The sequence below is a fragment of the Tursiops truncatus genome, chromosome 3 (assembly GCF_011762595.2).
Source record: "Tursiops truncatus isolate mTurTru1 chromosome 3, mTurTru1.mat.Y, whole genome shotgun sequence".
Classification (NCBI taxonomy): domain Eukaryota; kingdom Metazoa; phylum Chordata; class Mammalia; order Artiodactyla; family Delphinidae; genus Tursiops; species Tursiops truncatus.
This window is the reverse complement of record NC_047036.1, coordinates 52,176,622-52,196,274: the sequence shown is the minus strand read 5'-3', so window position 1 is coordinate 52,196,274 and position 19,653 is coordinate 52,176,622. Positions and strand designations below refer to the sequence as shown.

The 19,653-nt window shown below is 35.6% G+C and overlaps 1 protein-coding gene across 15 annotated transcripts in view; it reads right to left on the bottom strand.

The window, feature by feature from the left end:
- Window positions 1-19,653, bottom strand: part of ERBIN (erbb2 interacting protein) — a 107,399-nt gene that overhangs the window by 69,203 nt on the left and 18,543 nt on the right. For 13 of the 15 annotated variants that reach the window (XM_019929943.3, XM_019929946.3, XM_019929948.3 and 10 more), the window contains exon 2: window positions 3,863-3,910. The exons of 1 other annotated variant lie outside the window; for it this stretch is intronic. The gene's annotated coding sequence lies outside the window, so the exon portion shown is untranslated. Of the gene's footprint in view, window positions 1-3,862; window positions 3,911-11,150; window positions 11,209-19,653 lie in introns of all 15 variants that reach the window. One more of the 15 variants, XM_019929944.3, reaches the window with a different exon arrangement.

Below are 19,653 nucleotides of genomic sequence, written 5' to 3'. Positions count from 1 at the left end.
AACCTAATACAACAAAGATATTTCTTTAATTTCTGACTAAGAGCTGTTTCTCAATTAAGAACTTGACTCTATGTAGTTCTGAGTAGAAAGTGGGAGTGCAAAGATATTTTCAGGTCTTCTAACCAGCCATTAACTTTCCTGTAACTCTCCCACATCAAAATTCCAATCTAAGCCAAGTATATTTTGTTTCAATTAATATTGTTCTTTTAATTTTTCTAAAGTTTATAGGTCTTATATGTGTATAAGTTTACACAATAGAGAAGAAATTTGCTCCAGTAAAGTGCAGACTTCATTATTTCGATCTAATTGGGGGGAAAGGCTCAATTCTGAATTAGTGAAAATTCTCAAGGCTAATTTTATTAAGAACACAACGTTCATACAGAGATTAATTCCAACTAGGAGGCTAACATTATACTACCAAAGAAACGCCTACATCAATAAATGATTGCTAATTAATGTTATCAATTCTTTGTAAAAGAATAATAAATTCTTGCCCTAAGCAGAAGACTCTATGAGAGTATTAGATTACTTCTACCCAGAGCCAAGGCTAGGTTGAAGCCAGTGCAGCAAATGCCTCAGGCACGCGCACACACACACACACACACACACACACACACAAACTCAGTAATCAAATTCAATATTTTAATGCAATATCTTTTAAAAAAATCCAAATCACTGAAAAATAATCCATTAATGACCAAAATGGTAAATTTAAAAATAAAGACAGAATCAGTATGACTAATTTTTTTTCTTTTGCCTCAGGCTCCAATGTGGCTCTGCAAGGCACTGCTTCTAACTCTTCTAATTATATCATATTCTTAAAGAGTTTGACAATAGGATAAGTATTTCCCTTGCAATTAAAAAAAAAAAAATCTGACTATTCTTACCATGTGTGCCAGGCACTGTGCTAAATTCTTTATATAAACTGTATGTTTCAGGACTTTCCTGGTGGTCCAGTGGTTAAGAATCTGCCTTCCAATGCAGGAGACATGGATTGATCCCTGGTCAGGAAACTTAAGATCCCACATGCCGTGGGGTAAATAAGCCTGCGCACTGCAACTACTGAACCCGCATGCCACAACTAGAGAGCCCTCGTGCCTCAACAAAACATAAAATAAAATAAAATATTTAAAAAAAACTATGGGCTTCCCTGGTGGTGCAGTGGTTGAGAGTCCGCCTGCTGATGCAGGGGACACGGGTTCGTGCCCCGGTCTGGGAAGATCCCACATACCACAGAGTGGCTGGGCCCGTAAGCCATGGCCGCTGAGCCTGCGTGTCCGGACCCTGTGCTCCACAACGGGAGAGGCCACAACAGTGAGAGGCCCGCGTACCACACACACACAAAAAAAAACCTATATGCTTATTCTCATTTCATCCTCGTGTATCTTTCTAAGGCATGTATTATTATTATCCCTATTTTTCCAAAAAGAAACTGATTCTGTGCTTGTAGTGCACTATACTGCTTCTCAATATATAATGATATACTTGAACTCAGATTCATGAAATAATTCAAATATCAGTAAGTCTTTACTACATACTTTTCCTTTAGGGTTTACAAAAACAAGCTACCGATGGGGTTCAGGACAAACCACCCCAAAATATGGCACCCCAAAATATGGCATACTGAATATTTTAAGCTAAAGGAGTTTGATAAAATAGGAGAAGCAGGAAGGTCACTCTGACCTTCCACGCCGTTCTCCCCTGAAACAGGTAATAAAATCCTCCTGTGAAAGGTGCCCTCCCTATACCAGGAGGTATCCCTGAAGACAAAGGAAGAAGAATTCTAATGAACAGGACTTGTTAAATCTCCCCCAGTTTACTACACTTACTTCATACTCTTTGATCTAAAGTATTTCTACACAACTGTCCACTTCATCAAACAAGGCATAAAAATACTCAGGTTTAACTGTTTCTTTGGGTCTTCCTTTCCTTACAAAGGCTCCCTGTGTCACTTAAAACTTACATTAAATAAATGTATATATTTTTCTCCTTTTAATCTGTCTTTGTCAGTTTAATTTTCACACCCAGCCAGGAACCCTAAGAGGGTGAAGGAAAAATTTTTCCTCCTTTACACTATGATGTCAAACATCAAATGATTCTATCTAAAATTTTTGTCTCATGGGGATGTAATGTACAGCAAGGTGACTATACTTAATAATACTGTACTGTATATTTGAAAGTTGCTAAGAGAGTAGATCCAAAGCTCTCATCACAAGAAAAAAAATTGTTACTATGTATGGTGACGGATGTTAACTAGACATATTGTGAGGATCATTTTGCAACATATACAAATACTGAATCGCTACGTTGTATTACTTGAAACTAATACAATGTTATACGTCAATTATTACCTCAAGAAAAACAAAAAATTACTTTGTCAATAAAGTTTACTGAATATGCTTAATCTATGTTTATATGAAGGTGTATTTTACTGATAAGAATAAGCAGTCTTATTGATCTAATAATAAGAATTTAATCCCTAAAGGGGAATTTAGCTTATACTTGTGTTTAATGAGATAATAAAAAAATATTCTAAAAATGAATATACACTTTCTTTTTCAAGAGATTCTAAGACTTCAACTGATAATGAGTTAGGGGGACACTTAAGAAAAACGGGAAAAAAACTCTATCTGCTCTGTCCAATCTGGTAGCCACTAACCTGAAAATTCAAGTTAAATCAGACAAAATTTTAAATCTGGTTTCAGTCACACTGACCATATTTTAAATGCTCAATAGCCACAGGTGGCTAATGGATACCATACTAAATAACAGAAGATACAGAACATTTCTATCACTGCAGAAAGTTCTAGGAGGCAGCACTAATACAATATTTCAAACTATTATTCTGGTTCATATTATAACTACTGTATGCTTATATTTATATGATAGTATGCAATAACTTGTAAGATATGGCCTAAAAAATCCATTTTCCAGAAATCACAATAGATTTGGAAGTATAACTCCCAGCTGAGAATAAGGGACATGAAATGTTATTACCAAATGTACATGGTTTAAGAGTGTAGGGACTTCCCTGGTGGTCCAGTGGTTAAGACTCTGCACTCCCAATGCAGGGGGCACGGGTTCAATCCCTGGTCGGGGAACTAAGATCTTGCATGCGGCACAGTGTGGCCAAAAAAAAAAAAAGTGTATTTATTTTACTATATTTAAGTCATCTGTGCAGGGCACTTGAGGTAGGAGGCAAGTTACAAGGCAGAATTGTTAATAAAGGTAAAAAGACTTCCAAGACTTTTCTGTAGTGGTAATCATACTGCAGAACTTCTCAGAAGAGACCATGAATTCAGAAAAAGATTAGACACTCAGCTCTAGGAAACTGCAAAGAGTTTACATCTCAAGTGAAAACTTCCTCAAAAAAACAAAAACAAAAGAAAACTTCCCCCCCAAAAAACAAAAGAAAACAAAACTTCCTGTGGACAGAGACAGTGGAAAGAGCAACTTAGACCTCAGAATTCAGTGGGCCTGAACCAATACAAAAATAGATTCCAATTTAGACTAAAAACTTCTGATTGATAAGAAAGGAGGGGGACCTTAATTATTGAGGTCACAAGAGGAAAGCACCATATGAAAGGGAATGAATAACAAGACCCAAAGAGATCCTCCCTTACACAACACTACAAAGAAGTAATAAACCAAAGGGAGAAAGACTGGCCTGATCGGAACAGGAAGTGATCAACATGGGACCGCTAATTAGAATTTTAGTGTTGTGATATAAGAGCCACTTAGAAATCAGACTTAAAACGGCAGACACAAAAACATTCTAATCAAATGGAGGAAGAGAAGCCAACCAAAAAAAAAGGCATAATAACCCAAACATTTTCTAACAAAAGAAATTAAAACTACTTACCACTGGGTTGAATTTATCTCCCTGATGTTTCTTAATTGAGCCAACATTCTATGGAAACCATAAAAAGAAACAAAATTAACAATAAAAATAGATCTTTATGACTTTAAGGAATATCTCTTCTAATTTCTTATTTACCTCAAAATGTAAATTAAAATTCTCAATAATTCAGCCCCATAAACTGACACACACAAATTTGCTAACTTCTAAATACATGGCTACCTTCTCAACCAGTCACTGGATTTACTGTTCATCACACATTTGTGAACTATTGAGAGCCCTCATCTATATCAAATAATAAATACCTCTCTATCTACCATTAAAACCCCATTTATTTGCCCTTACTGAAAAATAATAAAGTTTTCCCAAGCAAATAAACTCTAATCACCAATTTAAATTTAGTAATTTTTGATGGTTCTATGCAGCAGACACTGTTAATTGCTTACCAGTCTTTTCCCCCTTTCCAGAATTTTCCTTATTCAGGGTGGTAATAGACCCAGCTAAAAACCCACTTTTGAGCTTTCCAAGAAGGGTGAACAGGTAATGGATGACACAGTTAACATCAACGACATATACTTAGAAGTCTAATTTGGGGGTGCGATGGGGGTTGGCCCTGGAAAAACATTTGCTTTCCTTATCCAGGGACAGATGTGAACATGTCTACTTCTATCCTATGACCATGAGTCAACAAGCATGAGGATTAAAAACCTACCAAAAAGGCTGACAGAGTAGAAAGACAAAACAAGCTGGGGGTCTCTAATAACACAGTTGAGTAGCTGAACTACAGAAATATCTGGATTTCTTGGTTTATAAGAAAACTAAACCCCTATTTGCTTAAACCATTGCTAGGTTTTCTGTACCTGTAACCATTCCAAAATAAGACAGCCCAAAACCCAAAATAACAGCATTAATGTATATACATCATAAATAATCTTTTTTTAAAGATATTAATAAGTGTGTTTCAGAATTTACAGGGTCACTTTAAATATATTGGGCTATATGTCTCTATGTTAAATTGTTTAGGACTGCTGAGTTGTTTAACCTTCTCCACAAATTCCACCCATAGTACATGCCACAAAAAATACCTTTGCATATATCAAGCAAAGATGGCCACTTAATCTGTCACTCAAGGTACTTCCACATACATAGTTGTCTGGTAAAATGGCATTGCCAATGAACTGAGATGGAATAAGGCTACAGAAGGAGCAGGTTAGAGAGAAGAGAGAAGGAAGTTTGTGTTTCAAGACTTTAGCTTGAAATACCTGAAAGCTTTCCTACTGCGATCCTACATAGGCAGTTGGATATGGGTATTCAGAGATGTGGGGAGAAATCCAAACTGAGGATATAAATTTGTAAGTTATCTGTTTAGAGATGATATTTAAAGTAATGAAATTAGATGAAAGAATCAAGGGCATGAATGTGGACAGAAGAGTACAGGTTCAAAAAAGAAAGAAAAGAAGAAGGGAAGGAAGGAAGGGAGGGAAGAAAACAGATTCAATGACTGAGCCCTGAGATATTATAAAAATAGGTCATAAAGAAGAAATAGAACCAGAAATAGAACATTGAAGAGAAGCAGTCAGTGAGTCAAGAGAAACTACCCCCCAACCACCCACCCAAAGTGTGATATCCTAAAAGCTAAATGGAAAAAAATGTTTCAAGGAGGAAGTTATCAACTATCTTAGTAAGAACTTTAACTGTCACTGTGTAATAATGTAAAGGTCATTGATTATCTTACTGGGCAGTGGTAAGACAAAACACTGTTTGGAGGGGATTCAAGAAATAGGAAGAGGATAATCTGACATAGCAAATACAGGCAACTCAGGTAGTTTCGCTAAAAAAGACACTGGAAAAATAGAGCAGTAGAGAGAGCAGAATGTGAATCAAGAGTCACAGCAGTGGATTTGTAGGCAGATGCGAATAATCTAGCAAGAGAGAGAGATATATTTTTATAAAGAGATTTGGAAAACCATTCATAGACCATCCTAACAAAGTTTCCCATCAGTTTCAAAAAAAAAAGCTGCTCATGGGGAGGAGAACAAAACCAAAGAAACCTCGGGTGCCATGGTACAACTAGCTAAACGATATTCACTTAGGGTATTTTTAAAATTACTACTAGATTACCGTAGCTTCTCCCTAGAGATTCTGATTTAGGAGATGAGATATAAAACTCAAGATTCTTTATCATACACAAAATGCTGATGTGATACTTTTTTCTAACAGTTTCAACAATAATCAATCCATAGTCAATATTATTTCATCTATACTCAAACCACCATCTTTTCCCCTTTCCATCCTTTTTTGATAAACTCTCATTTGGGGGATTACTGTACCAACTGAAAAGTGAAATCACTATAAAGGTTTTCTAAAATATAGTATGTTATACTTCCCTATGGATCTGAAGAGATCACAAGTTATACTTGGCTAGATTTAAGAGAAATCTTATGTTGGAACCATCTTTTTAAATGAATTCAGAAGTTGAAATGCACAACAAAGGCTCCTCAGGCATGCCCATAGCCATTAGATGGTATTTAGTGGTTGTGTACGATCATTTTAGTTTAATCATGGCTATCACAGTATTTGTTAATCTGTATTTGGTACAACCTGTGCTTAATTCTAAGGCATTTTATGGACATTATTAACCCATTACCGGTAAGTACATGAATAGTAAACAATGAAAATAGTTATGTGCAAAAGAGCAAAAATAAAAACGTAAAAAAAGCTATGTAATGAAAAAAACAAATACTGTATAGGAGCATTTGATTGTGAAGGACAAAAATAACTGAATGTATAAAATGTGCTATGCCTACAACATATACAGCAAGAAATGAGGAAAGGAGGCTGGTGAAATAGCTAAATTTCACACTTACAAGGTCAATGTTGCTGTCTGACCCCTGCTAGCCTAATTCTAATTCAGCAGAAAGCTGAGAGCTTCTTCAATGTCAGCACTGTTAATCAAACTTTCACATCAAACCATGGTTAGCCTAAATATGCCAAAAAAAAAATCTTAATGTGGAATAAAATAGTTGACATACATACTAAAGTTATACGGAGTTCCCACATTTGCAGAAACTTCCACTTTATATTTTTACAAATAACTTAACATAATAAAAAAGACCTTTAGAGTAAAGTTTGGCAAATGCATACATCCATATAACCAAAAGCAACCAAGACATAAAATCTTTCTATCACCCCAGAAAGTTCCCATGTGCTAATTTCCAGTCAACACCCTGGCCAAGGCAACCTATCCTAAATAAGAGTGCTATGACATTTGTGTACAAGTATTAGGAGAATGCAGGCTTCAGTCCTTGTGGGTAAATATGGGAGTCAAATTGCTAGATCAAAGTCTATAAGCATGTTTAATTTTATTTTTTTAAAAAAAAGGAATAAACAAACAAGTCATTTTACAAAGTGGTTTTAACACTCCCAGAGTTCCAATCAATTCCTCACCAACACTCGATATTCTCAGTCTTTCTTAACATTAACCTATGTAGTAGGTGCAGACAAGTAGCTCGCTGTATTTGTGTTTTGCATTTCTCTAATTACAAAATGGCATAGCAGAGCCTCATCTGTACTTGGAACTCAGTTAGATGATAAGATACTGGACTCAAGCCTTACATGACACTCTAGTGGGTAAAGACTTTTGTAGAAAAGAATGACAAAATTTTGTATATGGGAGGATTGCAAATTATTGTACAAGAGGATATACTATATTAGAAAACAATTCTCCATGAACATCTCACATTTCTGCATGGTCTGGGTCCACTGAGCAATGTCATTTACAGCCAATTTAAGATGTTTATACAAGGATACATTCCAGATAATAACACTTAGCAACACTGAGACAGTTCAATGTCCTCTCTCCAGAGACAATTTGTTTAAATTCCAGAGTAAAAATAAGGTTTCTATCTTCCACTCTCCTGAGGAGAGGACAGACAGGTCATAAGTGGTCCTATGAAAGATCAGAGTTTTCTAATTTGGGGTTCCCCTTCTGTAATGCACACTACTATCTGTGCAGGTACCATCTGACCCTCACTGTGAAGCCCTATGAAGATTTTGGCTCAGGTAACTGACACAAAATATTGCCCTGGTTGCTGATTTTCAGGGAGTAATAAACCCTTTGTTTCTGGTCTAGAAGTCTTGTGTTTTCTGGCAAGTTAACATTTTAGATTGTAAGTAGGGTAAAACCTCAGACTCTTTACTGTTTCTGATTTAACCAGCGTAAATTAAGAAACATGGCCACAATGTTTTATACCACCTGAGATCAAGAGATGCAGAGTCTATTTCCCCACTCTTTGAATTTGGGCTGAACTGTGACTTATACCAACTCAATGTGGCAGAAGTTAGGCAAGTAACAGTGCCTATGCCTCAAGAAGATTTACAACTTCTGCTTTTACCTTCCTTGAATGCAGCCCTGAGGACATGATGCTGTAATTCTTTATAGGATAAAAGACCACTTGCTGATTCACAAATTCAAGAGCTATATAAATTGCTGTAGTTTTAAGCTTAAGTTTACCAACTGTATTGATTTTTTCAAAGAGAAAACTTCATAATTTGTTCATTTACTTATGGGACATTTTCCATTTCCCTGATTTCACTTTTCTCTATTTTTTCGGCCTTTTATTTATTTTGAATTTGTCTTTTTCTGACTCTTAGGGTAAAGCTTATTAAGTAATTGATTCTAATACTTTATTCTTCAAGATTTAAAGCTATAAATTCTGAGATGCACTTCATAAAATTTGGTATGTTGTCTTTTTGCTGAATTTGTTTAAAATGCTAATTTCCCATTTGATTTATTATTTTACCCATGAGTTATTCAGAATCACCTTAATTTCAAAACATTCAGGGATTGGGAATTCCCTGGTAGTCCAGTTGTTAGGACTTGGAGCTCCGACTGCCGAGGGCCCCGGGTTCAATCCCTGGTTGAAGAACTAAGATCCCACAAGCTGCGTGGTACAGCCAAAAAAAAAAGAATTCAGGGCTCTACTAAACCTCATTTTGTTACTGATTTCTAATTTAATTCCACTGTAATCAGAAAAAATAATATTATGATTTCAAGTCTTCACAATATGTTGAAGTTTTGACAGCCCCACATGAGATCTACTGAGGTGAGTGTTTCATGTATTTAAATGTCACATTCTGCATCTCTTGGGTTTAGTGTTCAAAAAATGTCACGTTAAACTGATTGAGAGTGGTGTTCAAATCTTCTGTACCCTTACTAATTTATGGGATTCTTTTTCTACTAATTACTGAAAAGTACTGCAATCTCTAACCGTAAGTGTAAATATGTTTTATTTCTGTCAATTTTTATTTCATGTATTTTGAATCTCTTATAAAGTATCAATAAATACACATTTAGGGTTCTTGTACCTTCTTGAGGAATGGATCCTTTTATCATATAAAATGTCCTTTCTCTCTGCTAATAATCCTTGTCTTGAAGTATAGTTTGCCTGATATCACTATAGCCATAGGAACTTTCTTTTGGTAAGAGTTAATGTATATTTTTCCAACTATTACTTTTAACCAAATTTGTCTTTAAATTGCCTATTTATATGAAGCATATAGTTGGGTCTTACTATTTTATCCAATCTGACAATTTCTATGTTTTGATGGTAGGCGTAGACCATATATATTTAATATAATTACTGGTGTGATTTAATTTAAGTTTATTACATTACTATTTATTTATTTGTTCTTTGTTCCTTTTTTTCTTGCCTTCAAATATAGTTATTTTTTCCTATATTATCTCATTTTACGGACTTTAAGCTATACATATTTTGTGGTTGCTCTAGGAATGTACAGTATGTATTCTTAATTCATCATAGTCCACCATCAAATAATATTATACTATTCTAATTATACTATGTAATTTTATATATGATGTAACAAATGTAAGAGCATAATTTATTTACGTCTACTCTCGCTCATATTTCATGCTATTGTCATAAACTTTACTTCTACATATTATAAATCCCACAATTTCTTTTTGTTTTACACTATTCAACTGTCATTTATATAAATTTAAAAACCAGAAAAGACTTTCATATTTATTCACACATTCACCATTTCTTAGTCTATTTCTTACTACTATCAAGCCCATTTGAATAGTTTTTTTAAAAGATACTGCATTTTTCAGTTCTAGAAAACATCTGGTGTTGGTACAAAGTTCCCAATACTCTCCTGAAATACTCAACCCCTCACATGTTATCCTGTAAATTGTTTTAAAATCATTGTCTCCTAACTCATTGACTTCTAACTCTGGGTCATCTAATAAGTCTGGTTTTCTTAACTGTTTTCTCTTAATTATACAATCATATTTTCCTTTTTCTTTGTATATTTCATAATTTTTCACAGTATTCTAGATGCTTTTTATAAAATAACAGTTGAGAACTGAATGTAATATTGTTAAGTTTCACTTATTACCCAGAGAGTCTATGCTCTTCTCTCAGTTAGGATGAGTGACTGATAATTCAGTTTCCTATTAGAACCAATTTGAGCTGGGACTGGCTGCAGCTTTAATTACAGTAAATTCTTCTGTGATCAATTCAACCCCCAACTTCCCATCTTCAACCACAGCCATATCTTTTTGATCTTGTCAAAATCTGAGATAGGAAGAATTTGGGCTGCAATTCCAGATATTTTTGGTTCAGTTTACCTTTAGATTCAACCCCAGCAGTGTCCCATAATTTAAGAAACATTAGAATTTGCAGAACTATACATTTCTATAGGTATTTTTCAACTAAGCTTCTACTCCTCTTTACGGCAAAATTCAAGGTGGATAAAATTATCAGGTTTAATGATTTAATTTTGCCTTTGGGGCTCTGTCAGATTCCAATCCCTTCGCAAAAGCCCACACTGTCACTTGAGGACTGGATGATTTATATTCATCCCTTCAGTCTTTCCATTTATGGTAAGTCCTGCTTCATCCTATACTGAAATCTGGCTGCGAAACTGCCACACTCTTGACTCACCTATGAGAGGTTCATGTATCTACGGAAGTCAGTTCACTAAGGCTTCCCTGATTCCACTGATTTTTTGCTAGCTCTATTCTTTTTTTTTAAGTGTGATTTTTATTCTTTACAGGTTTTTCTTATTCTTACCAGGGGACCAAAAAAATTTTGTGCCCTCCTATATGCTAACTAGAAGCAGAAATACTAGGAGAAAGTGCAATAAAATTTCTGGGGAAAAAAACAAACAAACAAACAAAAAGAAATACTAGGAGATTGCCAGTGTAGATAAAACAGTTCTGTATATAGAAAAGATACTCCCATGGAAGATATCCAGTCTGACTCACCCCTTTGTGAAACAAACTTGGTCAAGGTAGAAGACAAATCTTCAGAATTCTCCTCCATCTCCGTTTAGAAGGAATGACAATTTATGGGACAAAAAGAGGGCCTAATTATTTTTACAGAAAAATCTTTCATTCCACAATTAGAAATAAGACTACAAATGCAAACATCCCAGCTAGAATTGGTTTATTTAACTCTGAAAACCTAACATTAGATCATTCTATAATCAGAGGGAGGAAGCAGAGGGAGAATGAGGAAAGAAAGCAGCTCAGTATGGCTCATAACCAAACTCAGAGAAGGTGAAACTGTGCCAAAAAGGAATACTGAAGGTCTGTGAGTAAATTTCAACTTCTTCTAACACAGAGTTATTTCTGTTATTTTCAACAATAGGTCAATAAAGCTGTGCAAAGAGACGTTTGTTGGCAATATGCATCACAAACATATATTCACAATGATGTTGTGCTTAACATGGTAGGAAATTAAATCTTGGCATTATTTCAAACTTAAAAATACTTTCTCATACAGTCTTGCCCGGATTCTAAACTATTCCCATAACACAATCCAGCAGTAGGACTAATTTCTTCGTGTGTATTCCCTTATTTCTCTTTACTTCCTAGTATTCATCTCTATGCCAGAGTAAATCCCAATCTTCTTAGTTTCTGCTAATGACTTATAACAACTTCTTTTCCTCCATGAACTCATCACAGATGATTTGGGAAGCCTTGATGGGTACAGAACAAGATGCTCAAATAAACCAAGTAGAGCCCTAGTTCTCTAAGATATTCTAAGGAACAACTGATTTTGATCATATGCAGAAATACAAGACACGGAGTAGGTGTTATTTTTCCTCCCTTAAAAAGGACCTCTCCTGAGGATATCTCTCCAGTTACTAACCCATTTCTCTGCTCCCTTTTACAGCAAAATTCCAAACAAGTTGTCTATATGCACTGACTTCAATTCTTTCATCAACAGTTCTCAAACCCACTCCAATCACACTTTTGTCCCAATCACTTCAATGGAAACTGTTCTTCCTAGATTATTAATGGCCTACCTATTGCCCAATCCAACAGACAATTCTAAGTTCATCTCTCGCTTGACTTAGTAGTAGCATTACTCCCCACTACTTTACCCATTTTCTTCACTTAGCTTCCAAGACACCACATCCTCCTGATTTTGTTCCTACACCACTGGCCAGACCTCAGTCTCCTTTGCTAATTGCTCCACTTTATGTCAACCTCTTAACACATTATAGTGACTGAGAATACAGATGTTGGCCCTCTTCTCTATCTATACTCATACCTTTGGTGATCATCCAGTTTCAAATCTTGAAATATTATCAACTCTTTCAATACTAAGTACTCTACTGACACCTGTCTTAGTTTGGGTTCTCTCAAAAACAAAGGCTGAGGTAAAGACTTGAATGCAGATAGTCTGTCTAAGAAATGACCTGAGGGAGCAGTGAGAGAATGAGATACGGAGGAAAAGCCAATATAAGAAATGGTATATTATCAAAGTCATCCCTAAAGACAACTGGGGTTCATTCTACTTAAACTCCCTGAGACAGGCGCACAGGAGGTCTCAGAACTGTCTGCCTATAGGATGAGAGGCAAGCTGTTATCCATCTGCTCCTGTCTCCCACTAGTTAAGGACTGCTTCTATGGACATTAACTTTCCCAAACCACCAGCCCATGCTTGCTTTCTGGTATAGATGGCCTCCCACAGCAGAGAAATCACTGGGGCTCACTTTCACTAAAAAGACAAATAACAAAACTTAACAATGGGCAAAGGATTTGAAGAGGCATTTCTCCAAAGAAATACCAATGGCCAATAAGCACATAAAAAGATGATCAACATCATTAGTCATTAGGGAAATATAAATGAAAACCACAAAGAGATAAAACTTTACACCAACTAGGGATGGCTACAATAAAAAAGGTAGGTATCAAGACAGATGTGGAGAAATTGAAACCCTCATACATTGCTGATGTAAATGTAAATTGTTGTAGTCACTTTTGAAAAACAATTTGGCAGTTCCTCCAAAAAGTTAAACATAGTTACCATATGACCCATCATTTCCACTCCTAGGTATAAAACCAAGAGGACTGAAAACACCTGCTTTCAGAAAAACTTGTAACTAATGTTCATAGCAGCATTATCCATAGTGGCCAAAAAGTAGAAACAATCTAATATCTATCAACTAATGAATGGAGAAACAAGATGTTTTATATCCATACAATGAAATGCGTATTATTCAGCTATATAAAGAGATGAACTACTGATAAAGGATATAACATGGATGAACCTTGGAAACTTTATGCTATGGTAAAGAAGCCAGACACGAAAGGCCATATACTGTACGATTCCATTTTTATGAAATGTCTCAAACAGGCAAATTTATAGAAACAGAAAAATTAGTGGTTCAGGGTCATGGGGCAGTGGGAAACAGGAGTGACTGCTCATGGGTATGGAGTCTGGGGAAATGATGAGATTTTTTGGACTCAGATGATGATGATGGTTGCAGGGCCCTGTAAATGTACTAAAAATTACTGGATTGTACACTTTAAACAGGTGAACTTTATTTATTGTATGTGAATTAGAGCTCGATGGAAAAATAGCTTAAAAAAAGAAAAAATATCAGGACATTGGTTAATGCCACTATGATGTATTAATACAAAAGATTCCAAACTGATTTCCTAATCCCATTCAATTAGCACCTGACTTTTCATTTCAATTTATTTTACCACCTTCCTTCTCCCTTTAAAACCTTAAAATAAGTTACTTATACCCAATCCCATAATCTAATCCCAACTAAAGTTTTACAACTTTACTGAGCCAAATCCTTTGCTCAGGTGAGGCCCTTTACCTTACCACAGACTCCTCCTTTCCACCTAACACTTCAATATGCTAATTACTTCTTTGTTCTTTAAGTGGCATTTTAAATGAAGCTGTCTATCAATAAAATGTTTTTATGCAGCATGTACAGTGCCCTAGAAACTGAGCCAAACCTGTTGAAGAGCATGACCTGATTTGCAAATCCTGGACACAAGGGCCCTAGTGCTTGAAATTCCACCATTATTTATTTTGGACACTCTCCAAACAACCTCTATTAAAATGCAAATCCACCTGGTGAAGACAAGGCCCTAATTTCTTAAGGTAAATTTCCTTATAGTATTTCCTAAGTTCAAGAGAAAAGGAGCTATAGAGAAGGAACCACGAGCAAAGAGCAGAAAAAGATAGAAACCAGCAAATGTGAGCACGCATACACACACACACACACACACACACACACACACACACACACACACACACACACACACACACGAGGCAGGTTTGAAATCATTTTTCTGTACAGCTACTGTGTTTGTTTTGAGGTTAACTTAGCCTAATTATGATTATAAACACCACAAACCTTCCAAAGGAAACCAGATCAATCTTAACACCTTGTTACAGGATTTTAAAAGCTTAATTAACACTTATAAGTAAAAGCTTAAAAATACCACCACTTGATCAAAGTCTTATGTATAAAAAGTTTCACTTTTACCAGGATTCAGATTAATATTTTAGGTATATTTATAATTTTATTAACTCATTCTAAAAATCCCTTAGGGCTGAAGACATTTATTTTTTAAGTAAAATAGCATCATATATGTAGAGAAGAGAAGCAAACCCAAATTTTAAGCTGCTTCTATTTCTAAATGTCCCACCTATACCTAAATCCTCTTGTGCTTATCTAATAGACAATGTATGGAATTAGCCTTAATTTGTCAAACATTACTTTTGAAAGTATTTTTTTTAAGTAACAAATTTCTTTAAAATTCTCTGTAGAAAAGGAAGTGGGAAAATGTGAGAACAGCTAAGAACTGCCAGGTGCTTTGTGCCAAATTCATTCACATACTGAACTCTGACATCTCTCTAAATTAGCTATTATATACACATTTAAATATAAACAAAGATCACAGGACAAACAAGAGGCAAGTCTTAAAGCTCCAAGTATAATAGTGTTCCATATCATCAATGATTCTCAATGAATGAAAGGACACCTTAGGTCCAAAAACATCAAGAACCAACATGATAATAATTACACTTTCAATATTCCTGTTGAGAAAACATTTATAGGCATATGTATGAATCTGGAAGTCTCTCGCAATAAAACCCCATGGCGTATGGGTGGAAACAATTATAAAATTTCAACAGAGATATTCTATCTATCCCAAAATGGATGACAGGGAAAAATGACACAGACACCATTAGAATAACTTCCCAGTTCACAATGACCCTTCCTTTCTCTGAGAAAAGGTGACCGCAAATCCAAAAAATATTACAGTCAATGCAATTTTAAAAAATATAGCCCTTAAGGCAATACAACGGCACTAAACACAGTCTTTTCAACAGATGGTGCCAGAACAACCAATCACACTCAAAGGAATGAACCTAGACACTGAACTTATACCTGTCACAAAAATTAACTCAAAATTGATCACAGGCCTAAATGTAAACCATGAAACTATAAAACTCCTAGAAGACAACATAGAAGAAAACCTAGATGACCTTGGGTATGGTGATGATTTTTTAGATACAACACCCAAGGCACAATCCATGAAAGAAATAATTGATAATAAACTAGACTTTGTTAAAACTATAAACCTGTTCTGCAATGTAAAGAGAATGACAGGCAACAGACTGGCACAAAATATAACCGGCCCTCCATATTTGCAGGTTCTGCATCCTAAGATTCAACCAACCTTGTATCAAAAATATTTGAAAAAAATCCCAGAAAGTTTCAAAAAGCAAAACTTGAATTTGCCACAAGGTGGAAACAATTTACATAGTATTTTCATCGTACTTACAACTATTTACAAAGCATTTACATTGTATTAGGTATTATAAGTAACCCAAGGTGATTTAAAGTACATGGGGAAGGCTTCCCTGGTGGTGCAGTGGTTGAGAATCCACCTGCCAATGCAGGGGACACGGGTTCGAGCCCTGGTCTGGGAAGATTCCACATGCCATGGAGCAACTAAGCCCGTGCGCCACCAACTACTGAGCCTGCGCTCTAGAGCCTGCATGCCGCAACTACTGAAGACCGCATGCCTAGTGCCCATGCTCTGCAACAAGACAAGTCACCGCAGTGAGAAGCCCGTGCACCGCAACCAAGAGTAGCCCCTGCTCGCTGCAACTAGAGAGAAGCCTACGCACAGCAATGAAGACCCAACGCAGCCAAAAATTTTAAATAAATTTTAAAAAATAAAAAATATATAGGCAAGATATGCCTTGGTTACATGCAAATACTATGCCATTTTACATAAGGGACTTGAGCATCATCAGGTTTTGGTATCCTGGGACAAGGGAGGGTCCTCGAACCAATCCCGCCCCCTCCCCCATATGTGGGAGCACTGTGTTTGCAAAAGATACATCCGATAAAGGACTGTTATCCAAAATACACAAAGAACTCTGAAAACCCAACAAGAAAACAAACAACCCAATTAAAAAATTGCAAAGATCCTAACACTCTCACATCACCAAAGAAGATATACAGATGGCAAATAAGCACATGAAAAGATGCTCCACATCATAAGTCATCAGGGAAATGCAAATTAAAACAACAAGATATCACTGTAAACCTATTAGAATGGCCAAAATCTGGAACACTGACAACACCAAAGGCTGGTGAGGATGTGAAACTCTCACTCAATGCTGGTGGAAATGCAAAATGGTACAGCCATTTTGGAAGACAGCTTGGCAGTTTCTTACAAAACTTAACGTACTCTTACCATACAATCCAGCAATCATGCTCTTTGGTATTTATCCAAAGGAATTGGAAACTTATGACCACAAAAAAACCCTGCAGGGGTATGCTTATAGCAGCTTTATTCATAACTGCCACTACTTGAAAGCAATCAAGATGTCCTTCAGTAGGTGAATGGATAAATAAACTGTGGTACATATTCAGAGATTAAGAAGAAATGTGCTATCAAGCCATGGAGGAACCTTAGAGGCATACTGCAAAGAAGAAGCAGCCTGAAAAAAACATACACACATATGTGATTCCAACCACATGATATTCCAGAAAAGGGAAAACTATGGAGACAGTGAATAGATCAGAGGTTTCCAGGGGTTGGGCGTGGAAGGAGGATGAACAGGCAGAACACGGAGGATTTTTAGGGCAGTGAATCTACTCTGTAAGATACTATAATGATGAATACATGCCATTATACATTTGTCCAAATCCATAGAATGTGCAACACCAAGAGTGAACCTAAATGTAAACTATGGACTGTGGGTGATAGTTATGTGTCAATGTAGGTTCACTAACTGCAACAAACGTACCACTCTAGTGGGGGATGATGATAATAGGAGAGGCTATGCATATGTGGGAACAAGGTTGTATATAGGAAATCTCTGTACCTTAGGCTCAATTTGGCTGTGAACCTAAAACTGCTCTGGAAAAAAAAAAAAAAAAGTATATTTTAAAAAAAGAACTAGTCCTGATATTTTACTTATTATGAAAAAAGAATGGATGCATATGAACTGGAAGACTTACCATCTCTGTCAGTGGTACTCATATTTCAACATGCAACCACTTAGTTTTAAATAATACCTCAAAGTCACCTCTTTTAACTATCTGAAAAAAAAATTTTTTTAAGCTAACTCAATCAAGCAAACTGGGGACACCATGCTGCCCAAAATTTGACATTTCCTGGGACTATGAGGATTTTTTTTATAGCAGACATGTGATTGGTTATACACTTGGAAATCCTGAAAATCTGTTAAGCCAGAATCATCTGTACCATATTCTTTGGTATTTTAGTGGTCTCAGTAAAGCATTTGCATTAGGTGCCTATTAACAGCTCTAAACCTGCCTCCTGAGGAAACTACAAGCTTTATAATAGCAAGTACCCCTGCAGAGAAGGAATGCTTGGCTAGTCAGACATAAATACTTATCACTTTCTTAATCTGACAATAAACATACCATTCTCTCAACTGATTTCCAGAGCATCAATAAGCAAAATAGAATTCTGATATGCCGTTCTTTCATTAGAAAGCAAAATCCTGAAACTGCCTGCTACTCGGCTAGATAAACTCCAAATTAGAACAGTGATGGTTAGAGGAGAATAAAAAATACTATCTCCATCCATGTCTATTTTACCCTTAGATCAAGTAAGAGTACCAAAAAAAAAAAATATATATATATATATATGTGTGTGTGTGTGCGTGTGTGTATACATATATGTGTGATATATATGAATATATATAATATTTCGAAACACATTAGCCTACCCTCATGTATGATCCATCTTTGCTGAGTTTTTTGAATATTATATCATCCTATTTTTATTAAAATACATATATATTAAAAAAGAGCCTGAGAGCCATGGAATATGTGTTGTTAAATTATTGTCAACAATACTGTCCATTCATCACTCAACAGCTCTTATATAAGGGAATTTACATTTTAGAAATCATTTAGAAATTAATGCAAGGAAAATCTTTGAATCCTTTGGAGAACTTGATATGTATTTCTTTATTCAGGGTAATGAGAACCTTGGCTCCCAGGAAGCTTAGCTAAATCTGATGTTCTATCATAGCTAAATTACTTTAACGTTATACATTTCCTCACTCCTTTCCTTGGATCTGATTTTGTATTTCTATTAACTAGTATTCACATCCTATTAAAAGTCACCTCGAATCTTATTTTTAAGAAGAAATAGTTAAAAAAAAAAATCAAACTGAACACACAGGGATCTTAATAAATAACTCTATCATATGGTGAAAAAAATAAAAGAAAAACTGTTAAGGCTGCCCTTGAATTATCATTTGAAAATATCTCCAAATAGACCCCCAAAGTGCTAGAAAGTTACACAGAAAACTAACTGCATAAGTATAGAGGCTGAATGGCACAATAGATCCTGGCAAAAGAATGCCTATGTGTCTCAGCTTATTCGTTTATCAGAATAAAGGTAGGGCTACTTATAGACTAGGAAAGTAGGACCTCAAATATTTATTCTTTGCCCTCACTTGAGCCTAGAACAGTTCTTAGCACAAGGTAGGTGCTTAAATGCCGTTGTTATATCTAACTTCTAAGCTAGAAGAGAAAAGAATCTAGATTCTATATTATCCTCCAAAAATCTACCTCAAATCCTTGCTCCTACATGGTAAGCAGACTATATAGGTGAGACACTGTAGTGTAGGAAAAAACTATACTCCATAAACTGATACACTGGAACCTCTTCACCTTGTATACAATTCAAAGAACTAAACACTCTACTCTGAAGAAAGTGCCTAATACTAGTATATACGCCAATGCACGGCAGAAGATAGTAGATTAAAAGTAGAACTTTGTTTCGTCTTTTTAAGGTATGATGAGTAGGTCTAAATTAATTTGTCAAGTATATGCTGAGAATCTATTCATTATGTGTTAAGTACTATGCTATGAAAATAACAGATGGAATCACTATAAAATCCCATCAATAATAAACTACAGCAGAGCTACATAAAATTACAAAACCA